Source organism: Delphinapterus leucas, chromosome 7 (genome assembly GCF_059928025.1).
Source record: "Delphinapterus leucas isolate spDelLeu-1000000601 "Yukka" chromosome 7, BTC_Dleu_Yukka2, whole genome shotgun sequence".
Classification (NCBI taxonomy): Eukaryota; Metazoa; Chordata; class Mammalia; order Artiodactyla; family Monodontidae; genus Delphinapterus; species Delphinapterus leucas.
Window position 1 is genome coordinate 94,842,699 of NC_143135.1, and position 10,915 is coordinate 94,853,613.

The 10,915-nt window shown below is 40.1% G+C and overlaps 1 protein-coding gene across 17 annotated transcripts in view; it reads right to left on the reverse strand.

Annotated features, from left to right (window-relative positions):
* Positions 1 to 10,915, reverse strand: part of JAML (junction adhesion molecule like) — a 40,795-nt gene that overhangs the window by 22,763 nt on the left and 7,117 nt on the right. For 2 of the 17 annotated variants that reach the window (XM_089915599.1, XM_089915615.1), the window contains exon 1: positions 337 to 10,830. The exons of 2 other annotated variants lie outside the window; for them this stretch is intronic. The gene's annotated coding sequence lies outside the window, so the exon portion shown is untranslated. Of the gene's footprint in view, positions 1 to 336; positions 10,831 to 10,915 lie in introns of those variants that run through there. 13 more of the 17 variants (XM_089915607.1, XM_089915605.1, XM_089915611.1 and 10 more) reach the window with 13 other exon arrangements.

The following is a 10,915-nucleotide window of genomic DNA, read 5'->3' on the forward strand; positions in this document are numbered from 1 at the left end:
TTAAAACATCTATATTATCTCTGTGGTATTAATTTCACTGCATCCACCAGCTCCTGGGAAAGAATTCACTGTCTGCACAATGCCCTGCAATTTTCTTAACAAAACAGAAGAACCCTAACTCCCAGGAGTTACAATTCAACAAGCCTTGGCTTCCTACCTACTACTGTGGCTGGTCTCAGTCATGATCCCTGCACCTCTAACATCTTGGAGTAATTCCACCTCAGAATATGCTAGGAGGAAAGGTCTTCTTTGTGTATTAACATCATAGTACCCTACCCGGCTCTGCTGGAAGTCCAGCACGTATGGTGGCCATTTTAATGCATAAAAAATGATTACCTAAGAGATTTTGCTTTTTAATAATTTGTCTGTTTGATGTTTGCTGTTTTGTCTGTCTTTCTTTCTTTCTTTCTGGCTGCATTGGGTATTCGTTGCTGTGCACGGGCTTTCTCTAGTCGTGGCGAGCGGGGGCTACTCTTCGTTGCGGTGCGCGGGCTTCTTATTGCGGTGGCTTCTCTTGTTGCGGAGCATGGGCTCTAGGTGTGCAGACTTCAGTAGTTGTGGCGCACAGGCTCAGTAGTTGTGGTTTGCAGGCTCTACAGCACAGTAAGAGATTTCTTACCTGTATTCTAATCAACAAAGTCCTCCATCTGGAAAATCAGGGTCAAACTGTTTAAGGTGGCCCTACCTAGGTCTCACTTATGCAGAAAGTCCATTGACCTTGCTGAACCTCAGTTTCCTCGCCTATAACATGGGGATAACGACACAAGGATCAAATGTGATAATGCAGATAACAGTGCTTTGAAAAACAGAAAGCATTACCACATGAGATCCTATTTTTATAGCCTAAAAGTCAGATAGGAAACAGAGTTTGTAGCCTTAGAGGAAATTTGGGGTTCTGAGAATCTACCTTTACAAGAATGGCAAATGATGAATCAGAATGAACTGGAAACTTCTTAAGTTTCAGTTCTTGAATTCCACTACAACAATGTAGATAACAATTACACTGACTCAGATATACCAAAAGTCACATTAAATTTCCCCAAATATGAGTACTTCTAATGAAAATACAAGCTCTCAGGATAGCCACAGCTTTATTCCTGCTGCATGACACATACCTTACCCTACGCATACATGGGTGAGCATGATAAAGGGCTTCCTTTATATCATAACTTTAATTCATCATGTCTCAGATATCTAAGATCCCTGTTGTGTTCTGGATGAATTCTTCTCCAGGGAGTTGGTTGTGCTCCCTTCACTGCAAAGCAAACAGCTCTCATATATTCCCCAAAGCAGTGCGCCATTTGCATGGAGGAGTAATCATTGATTACAGTGTAGAGTTATCTATACTCTCAGGGGCAGGACCATATGCGTCTCATTTATGAGTGTCCCACGCCCATGTTACAGTATTGGTGAAGTGCCTGGCATATACTGGACAAGTGCTGATAGCTGCCAATACAACCATCAAACTGAAATCAACTTAGACATCGTGCAAATGCACCACTCTATTCTAAGAGGAAACCGGTGACCCCAAAAAGACTCTGAATCTAGTCACCAGCCTCAAGACACACAGAGCCACACCCAAACCATTTTCAAACAAATTCTAAGAAGTGTGCAAAAATCTGATAAATAGAAGATACCCATTTTCCGTCTTAAGTACTCAAGTGCACCACTAGAACTCTGTGTGAATGAATAGAGAAGCAATGATTTAACATAAAAAGCATTAAGTTTTTAAAAAATTATCTTCCCAGATCAGACATTCCATTAACTAATTCTTTGATATTTGGGAAACCACTCAGTCTCCCCAAGCCTCATTTTTAACATTAAAGGGTCAGACATTTCCCCCCTAGTTAATATAGCACCACACTAGAAATCAGTAGTGGATACTCAATAAACTAGAGAAGGTTATATGCCAGGCACTGTCTGAGCGCTCTGCACATTAACCAATTTAATTCTCACAACCCCCTATGAGGTTTTACAAATGAGGAAACTGAGGCAGGGATTGGTGAAGTGACTTGCCTAATAACACAGAGCAAGTGATGGGCCAGGATTCAAACCCGGGCATTCTGGATCAGAGCCTGTCTCTTTACTAGCCTGTACTGCTCTTCCATATGTGTGAAAGTAATCAATGTTTTACAGCAAAGCTTCCCTGAACTTCATTTACCAAAACAAGATTAATCTGCTCCCCCGGCTGAACGCTCTTCCCACCCCCTTCCCCTAGTTAACTCCTGTTCATCTTTCAGATCTCAAATTAAATGTAATTTCCTCAGGAAAACCTCTCCTGAACCACCCTTCCGAGGGCAGACCCTAGCCACATGTTTTAATAGTACCATTCTCTTTCCTTTAGGGCATCTGTCACAACTTCTAATTATCTATTTGCTTATATGCTTGTTTGATTAAAGTCTTGCTCTCCACCCTCACCCCCACGAGGCCAAGAGCTGTGGCTATGGGCCAGTGCATCTCCAACACCAGCGCAGAGTAAGACCCAGAGTGGGAGCCCAGGGACCACTCATCAGATGAACTAATAACACCTAACCAGGCCAAGAACACTAGTCAAATTTGAAGGTTCCTAGTTAGTTGGCAAATATTCAGAGATTCCTACCATATAATACAGATAGATAGATATTACACACACACATATATATATATAGTTCAGAATTTTATCATTCAGACATATAATTCAGAATATATATATATATTAATCTCAGTCTCTAAAAATCTAACCAAAGCATTCAGATGCACCTTCAGCACCTTGATAGACTCCAACTGAATCCTCAACTTAGCCTGCTTCCTTTCCCAGATACTGACTTATCTCTTCACCAGCATGTTCTTGAGATAATTCTGCATAGTAAATTATCTCACATGTTGGCCAAATGTTTGGACCTGAGCTTATGGCCCTTTCACAATAAAACTCTTGGCAAATACTTTCTATCACTCCTGGGGAGTTGTAAGTATCAGGACCCCCTTTTCCCCAGTGTACGAGAATTGTTGTCCTTGGCACAATTATAACAGAAAAAAAGATCTTCAGAAAAGAGACTCATGACAATGAGACTACAACACAGGATGTGGAAATGACCCCCAAATATTACAATATTACAAGACAAAATAAGGGAGAGGCATTCTCTCTCTCAGTCAAGGCATTTGCCCCTAGTGAGGACAAGCAACCACTGAGCACACAGACAACCTCACTGCCCTCCCTCACTCAGGCAGCTGCTCTACCTGTAAGGCTAAGTCCCCTCAATTTACACATCACTGTGTACCTCCAGGATTTTGGATGTTTTTAGGTATACGAGTCCACATAACCACTCTGAGGCATGAACCTCTTAAAATGCATCCTTGTTTTTCCTTCCAAGACCATTTCCTTCCAAGACTGGTAGGTTACATGGCTTCTTATAATACAGTCTCAATTACATCGGTCAACCCTGTACTTGAAGGGGACCTTGAGAGTCATTACTCCTGCTCTCTCCTTTAGAATGGGTTCTATCTAAACCATCCTACTTCATCTTTCCTGAGATCAGGGCTACGCAGAGGGTGTGGCAAGTATGGACAACAGCCTAGCTCTCTAGGGAGGTTTAACTTCCTGACTTCTTAAGGTTAAATATTGGCCTGTCTAGGACTGGGAGAAGAGAAACAGTGCAGGAAGAGTTCTGCCATGAGTCCAAGGACAGCTAGTCACAGCTCTACCCAAAGCCACAAGCAACTTAAAAGCTAAAACCTTGAAGAAGGAGTAGGAACCATTTAAAGATGCGTAGAGCAGGTGATAAACTAAGATGTGATGTGAGAAAACATGTAAGAAGGAGGAAGCAGCACAGTTGAGTTTGAGAGTCTTCTGCTGACCAAGGACAAATCTGATGTGAGTTCACTTTGAGATTTGAATGAAGATCGTAGTGTAAGGTGGTTGCTGAACTCAAGCTGTGTTAAACTGCCTGACTGCCCTGCTTCATTGTTGGTAACTAGAGCCGTGTGGCTGACAGAGTCTTTGTGCTCCGATCGGATGTCAGGCCTGTGCCTCTGAGGTGGGAGAGCCGAGTTCAGGACACTGGTCCACCAGAGACCTCCCGGCTCCACGTAATATCAAACGGCGAAAGCTCTCCCAGAGATCTCCATCTCAACTCTAAGACCCAGCTCCACTCAACGACCAGCAAGCTATAGTGCTGGACATCCTATGCCAAACAAATAGCAAGACAGGAACACAACCCCACCCATTATCAGAGAGGCTGCCTAAAATCATAATAAGGTCACAGACACCCCAAAAGATAGCACCGGATGCAGTCTTGCCCACCAGAAAGACAAGATCCTGTGTCATCCACCAGAGCACAGGCACCAGTCCCCTCCACCAGGAGGCCTACACAACCCACTGAACCAAGCTTACCCACTGGGGGAAGACAACAAAAACAACGGGAACTACGAACCTGCAGCCTGGGAAAAGGAGACCCCAAACACAGTAAGCTAAGCAAAATGAGAAGACAGAGGAACACACAGCAGATGAAGGAGCAAGGTAAAAACCCACCAGACCAAACAAATGAGGAGGAAAGAGGCAGTGTACCTGGAAAAGAATTCAGAGTAATGATAGTAAAGATGATCCAAAATCTTGGAAATAGAATGGAGAAAATACAAAAAACAGTTAACAAGGACCTAGAAGAACTAAAGAGCAAACAAACGATGATGAACAACACAATAAATGAAATTAAAAATTCTCTAGAAGGAATCAATAGCAGAATAACTGAGGCAGAAGAATGGATAAGTGACCTGGAAGGTAAAATAGTGGAAATAACTACCACAGAGCAGAATAAAGAAAAAAGAATGATAAGAATTGAGGACAGTTTCAGAGGCCTCTGGGACAACATTAAATGCACCAAAATTCAAACTACAGGATTTCCAGAAGAAGAAGAGAAAAAGAAAGGGACTGAGAAAATATTTGAAGACATTATAGTTGAAAACCTCCCTAATATGGGAAAGGAAATAGTCAATCAAGTCCAGGAAGTGCAGAGAGTCCCATACAGGATAAATCCAAGGAGAAACATGCCAAGACACATATTAATCAAACTATCAAAAATTAAATACAAAGAAAGCATATTAAAAGCAGCAAGGGAAAAGCAACAAATAACAAACAAGGGAATCCCCATAAGGTTAACAGCTGATCTTTCAGCAGAAACCCTGCAAGCCAGAAGGGAGTAGCAGGACATATTTAAAGTGATAAAAGAGAAAAACCTACACCCAAGATTACTCTACTCAGCACTTTACAGACAAGCAAAAGCTAAGAGAATTCAGCACCACCAAACCAGCTCTACAACAAATGCTAAAGGAACTACTCTAGGCAGGAAACACAAGAGAAGGAAAAGACCTACAATAACAAACCCAAAACAATTAAGAAAATGGTAATAGGAACATACATATCGATAATTACCTTAAATGTAAATGGATTAAATGCTCCAACCAAAAGACTGGCTGAATGGATACAAAAACAAGACCTGTATATATGCTGTCTACAAGAGACCCACTTCAGACCTAGGGACACATACAGACTGAAAGTGAGGGGATGGAAAAAGATATTCCATGCAAATGGAAATCAAAAGAAAGCTGGAGTAGCAAATTTCATATCAGACAAAATAGCCTTTACAAGGGACAAAGAAGGACACTACATAATGATCAAGGGATCAATCCAAGAAGAAATTATAATTATTGTAAATATGTATGCACCCAACATAGGAGCACCTTAATACTTAAGGCAAATGCTAACAGCCATAAAAGGGGAAACTGACAGTAACACAATCATAGGAGGGGACTTTAACACCCCACTTTCACCAATGGACAGATCATCCAAAATGAAAACAAATAAGGAAACACAAGCTTTAAATGATACATTAAACAAGATGGGCTTAATTGATATTTAAAGGACATTCCATCCAAAAACAACAGAATACACTTTCTTCTCAGGTGCTCATGGAACATTCTCCAGGATAGATCATATCTTGGGTCACAAATCAAGCCTTGGTAAATTTAAGAAAATGGAAATTGTATCAAGTATCTTTTCCGACCACAATGCTATGAGACTAAACGTCAATTACAGGAAAAAATATGTAAAAAATACAAAACATATGGAGGCTAAACAATACACTAGTAAATAACCAAGAGATCACTGAAGAAATCAAAGGGGAAATCAAAAAATACCTAGAAACAAATGACAATGAAAACACGATGACCCAAAACCTTTGGGATGCAGCAAAAGTAGTTCTAAGAGGGAAGTTTATAGCAATACAATCCTACCTCAAGAAACAACAAACATCACAAATAAACAACCTAACCTTACACCTAAAGCAATTAGAGAAAGAAGAACAAAAAATCCCAAAGTTAGCAAAAGGAAAGAAATCATAAGATCAGATCAGAAATAAATGAAAAAGAAATGAAGGAAACAATAGCTATGATCAATAAAACTAAAAGCTGGTTCTTTGAGAAGATAAACAAAATTGATAAACCACTAGCCAGACTCATCAAGAAAAAAAGGAAGAAGACTCAAATCAATAGAATTAGAAATGAAAAAGGAGAAGTAACACTGACACTGCAGAAATACAAAGGATCATGAGAGATTACTACAAGCAGCTATATGCCAATAAAATGGACAACCTGGAAGAAATGGACAAATTCTTAGACAGGCACAACCTTCCGAGACTGAACCAGGAAGAAAGAGAAAATATAAACAGACCAATCATAAGCCCTGAAATTGAGGCTGTGAATAAAAATCTTCCAAAAAACAAAAGTTCAGGACCAGATGGCTTCACAGGCAAATTCTATCAAACATTTAGAGAAGAGCTAACACCTATCCTTCTCAAACTCTTCCAAAATATAGCAGAGGGAGGAATGCTCCGAAACTCATTCTACGAGGTCACCATCACCCTGATACCAAAGCCAGACAAAGATGTCACAAAGAAAGAAAACTACAGGCCAATAACACTGATGAACATAGATGCAAAGATCCTCAACAAAATACTAGCAAACAGAATCCAACAGCACATTAAAAGGATCATACACCATGATCAAGTGAGGTTTATCCCAGGAATACAAGGATTCTTCAATATACACAAATCAATCAATGTGATAAGCCATATTAACAAATTGAAGGAGAAAAACCATATGATCATCTCAATAGATGCAGAAAAAGCTTTTGACAAAATTCAACACCCATTTATGATAAAAACCCTCCAGGAAGTAGGCATAGAGGGAACTTACCTCAACATAATAAAGGCCATATATGAAAAACCCACAGCCAACATCGTTCTCAATGGTGAAAAACTGAAACCATTTCCTCTAAGATCAGGAACAAGACAAGGATGTCCACTCTCACCACTCTTATTCAACATAGTTTTGGAAGTTTTAGCCACAGCAATCAGAGAAGAAAAAGAAATAAAAGGAATCCAAATCAGAAAAGAAGAAGTAAACCTGCCGCTGTTCACAGATGACATGATACTATACATAGAGAATCCTAAAGATGCTACCAGGAAACTACTAGAGCTAATCAATGAATTTGGTAAAGTAGCAGGATACAAAATTAATGCACAGAAATCTCTTGCATCCCTATAAACTAATGACGAAAAATCTGACAGATAAATTAAGGAAACACTCCCATTTACCACTACAACAAAAAGAATAAAATACCTAGGAATAAACCTACCTAAGGAGACAAAAGACCTATATGCAGAAAACTATAAGACACTGATGAAAGAAATTAAAGATGATACATACAGATGGAGAGATATACCACTTTCTTGGACTGGAAGAATCAACATTGTGAAAATGACTGTACTGCCCAAAGCAATCTACAGATTCAATGCAATCCCTATCAAACTACCACTGGCTTTTCTCACAGAACTAAAACAAAAAATTTCACAACTTGTACGGAAACACAAAAGACCCCAAATAGCCAAAGCAATCTTGAGAAAGAAAAACGGAGCTGGAGGAATCAGGCTTCTGGACTTCAGACTAGGCTACAAAGCTACAGTAATCAAGACAGTATGGTACTGGCACAAAAACAGAAATATAGATCAATGGAACAGGATAGAAAGCGCAGAGATAAATCCATGCACATATAGTCACCTTATTTTTGATAAAGGAGGCAAAAATATACAATGGAGAAAAGACAGCCTCTTCAATAAGTGGTGCTGGGAAAACTGGACAGCTACATGTAAAAGAATGAAATTAGGACACTCCTTAACACCATACACAAAAATAAACTCAAAATAGATTAAAGTCCTAAGTGTAGGGCCAGAGACTATGAAACTCTTAGAGGAAAACATAGGCAGAACACTCTATGACATAAATCACAGCAAGATCCTTTTTGACCCACCTCCTAGAGAAATGGAAATAAAAACAAAAATAAACAAATGGGACCTAATGAAACTTAAAAGCTTTTGCACAACAAAGGCAACCATAAACAAGACAAAAAGACAACCCTCAGAATGGGAGAAAATATTTGCAAATGAAGCAACTGACGAAGGATTAATCTCCAAAATATACAAGCAGCTCATGCAGCTCAATAGCAAAAAAACAAACAACTCAATCCAAAAATGGGCAGAAGACCTAAATAGACGTTTCTCCAAAGAAGATATACAGATGGCCAACAAACACATGAAAGGATGCTCAACATCACTAATCATTAGAGAAATGCGAATCAAAACTACAATGAGGTATCACCTCACACCAGTCAGAATGGCCATCATCAAAAAATCTGCAAACAATAAATGCTGGAGAGGGTGTGAAGAAAAGGGAACCCTCTTGCACTGTTGGTGGGAATGTAAACTGATACAGCCACTATGGAGGACAGTATGGAAGTTCCTTAAAAAACTAAAAATAGAATACCATATGACCCAGCAATCCCAGTCCTGGGCATATACCCTGAGAAAACCATAATTCAAAAAGAGACATGTACCACAATGTTCACTGCAGCTCTATTTACAATAGCCAGGACATGGAAGCAACCTAAGTGTCCATCGACAGATGAATGGATAAATATGTGGCACATATATACAATGGAATATTATTCAGCCATAAAAAGAAATGAAATTGAGTTATTTGTAGTGAGGTGGATGGACATAGAGTCTGTCATACAGAGTGAAGTAAGTCAAAAAGAGAAAAACAAATACTGTATGCTAACACACATATATGGAATCTAAAAAAAAAAAAAATTGTTCTGAAGAACCTAGGGGCAGGACAGGAATAAAGACGCAGACATAGAGAATGGAATTGAGGACACGGGGAGGGGGAAGGATAAGCTAGGACGAAGTGAGAGAGTGGCATGGACATATATACACTACCAAACGTAAAATAGATAGCTAGTGGGAAGCAGCCGCATAGCACAGGGAGATCAGCTCGGTGCTTTGTGACCACCTAGAGGGGTGGGATAGGGAGGATGGGAGGGAGACAGAAGAGGGAGGAGGTATGGGGATATATGTATATGTATAGCTGATTCACTTTGTTATAAAGCAGAAACTAACACACCATTGTAAAGCAATTATACTCCAATAAAGATGTTTTAAAAAATGCTAAAGCCTTATCACCGTCATCATCATTATCATTTACTCTTTTATTAAGAGCAAACCTTACTCCTTTTTTCTCTGAGCATCTTAACACAAGTTACTCTACACTACAGAAAGGAAACGTGTCCCCATTAGACTACCTTATGGCCGTCCTCCTGCAGAAATTGACCGCTCTGTGGTTGTGGCCTCACAATCCAAAAGGGTTGCCATTAAATGAACACTTTTAGAACCAGCCTTCTTCCGAGTGAGAAAAGTTCAAGTCACTGTTTAAGAAATACAAAGAAACTGCTTACCCAAGATGAGGAATGCCAGGAGAAGCAATGCACTGAGCTCTCCCACAACTGCAATTGCCAAGTCCAACTGAAGACACTTCTGCCTGCACAGAAGTTCAAGCTCAGAGCAAACCAATGCGTGCATTCTGAGTTGGCTGCAGAGACACAAACAGGAACCTTTAAATCAAGGTTCTTGTTTCAGTCATCTGGCCTATTACCCACTTTTTATTTACACTTTCATTCTAAAATGAGGTAACAAATTCACCTTACTGAGGAGAGCCTCATGTTCCAGACCTCTGCAGGTGTCATCTCCCCTTCTAGATTACAAACTCTCCAAGGGTGGGATCTCAAATGGTCCCAGGCAAACATGCTGAGAAAGAAATCAGCCTCTTGCAAACAAAATAAATTTAAGATTAACACAAAACATTTTGCTCTGTATCTAAAATATAGCAACCTTTCATTTTTTTTCTCTCAACACAGAGGGGCAATATAGCCAATCACTCAATCCCTGCTTCCAAAGATGTGCCTGCCCAGTCCTCCAACTCACCACCTAGGCATGTCAGTTTCCACTGACCATGTGATATCAGCATTTCTAGAATACAACAAGCATTTTATTCCCCCAGAGAATACTGCGGGTGACTAGATAAAAACTCAAAGCTTCTTCACGTTGAGGTATCTTTTGCTTTTAAGTCGCCACTTCAAAATAAGTGTCCTCAGTGTGCGCTCCTTCAACCTTGCCTGCACTGGCTTGCCTCACACGTGGGCAGGCTTGTTTTTTGGAACTTGTCCTGTATCATTTGAAAAGTTGTTGAATGCTTGCTCTTTACCAGGGCTATGCTACATGGTTCTTGAAAACTGGTGTGCTGATAAGCCAACAATTGAGTAAATATCCCCACCATGGCCTATTTCAAGCTACCAACACTTTAACAATTGGCCTGCAAAATTCCTAAAAATTTAACAATCAGCTCTTATGGTGTGAGCTGGCTGCAGCACCCCTTGGAATCTATGCAGATTCTTGCTGGGGCACGGCTCAGACATGAATGGTTACTTGATGCTGAAAATCACAAACCACCCCCCTTCTCTTTCACAGCTCTCATCTAATATGTAGATATACAC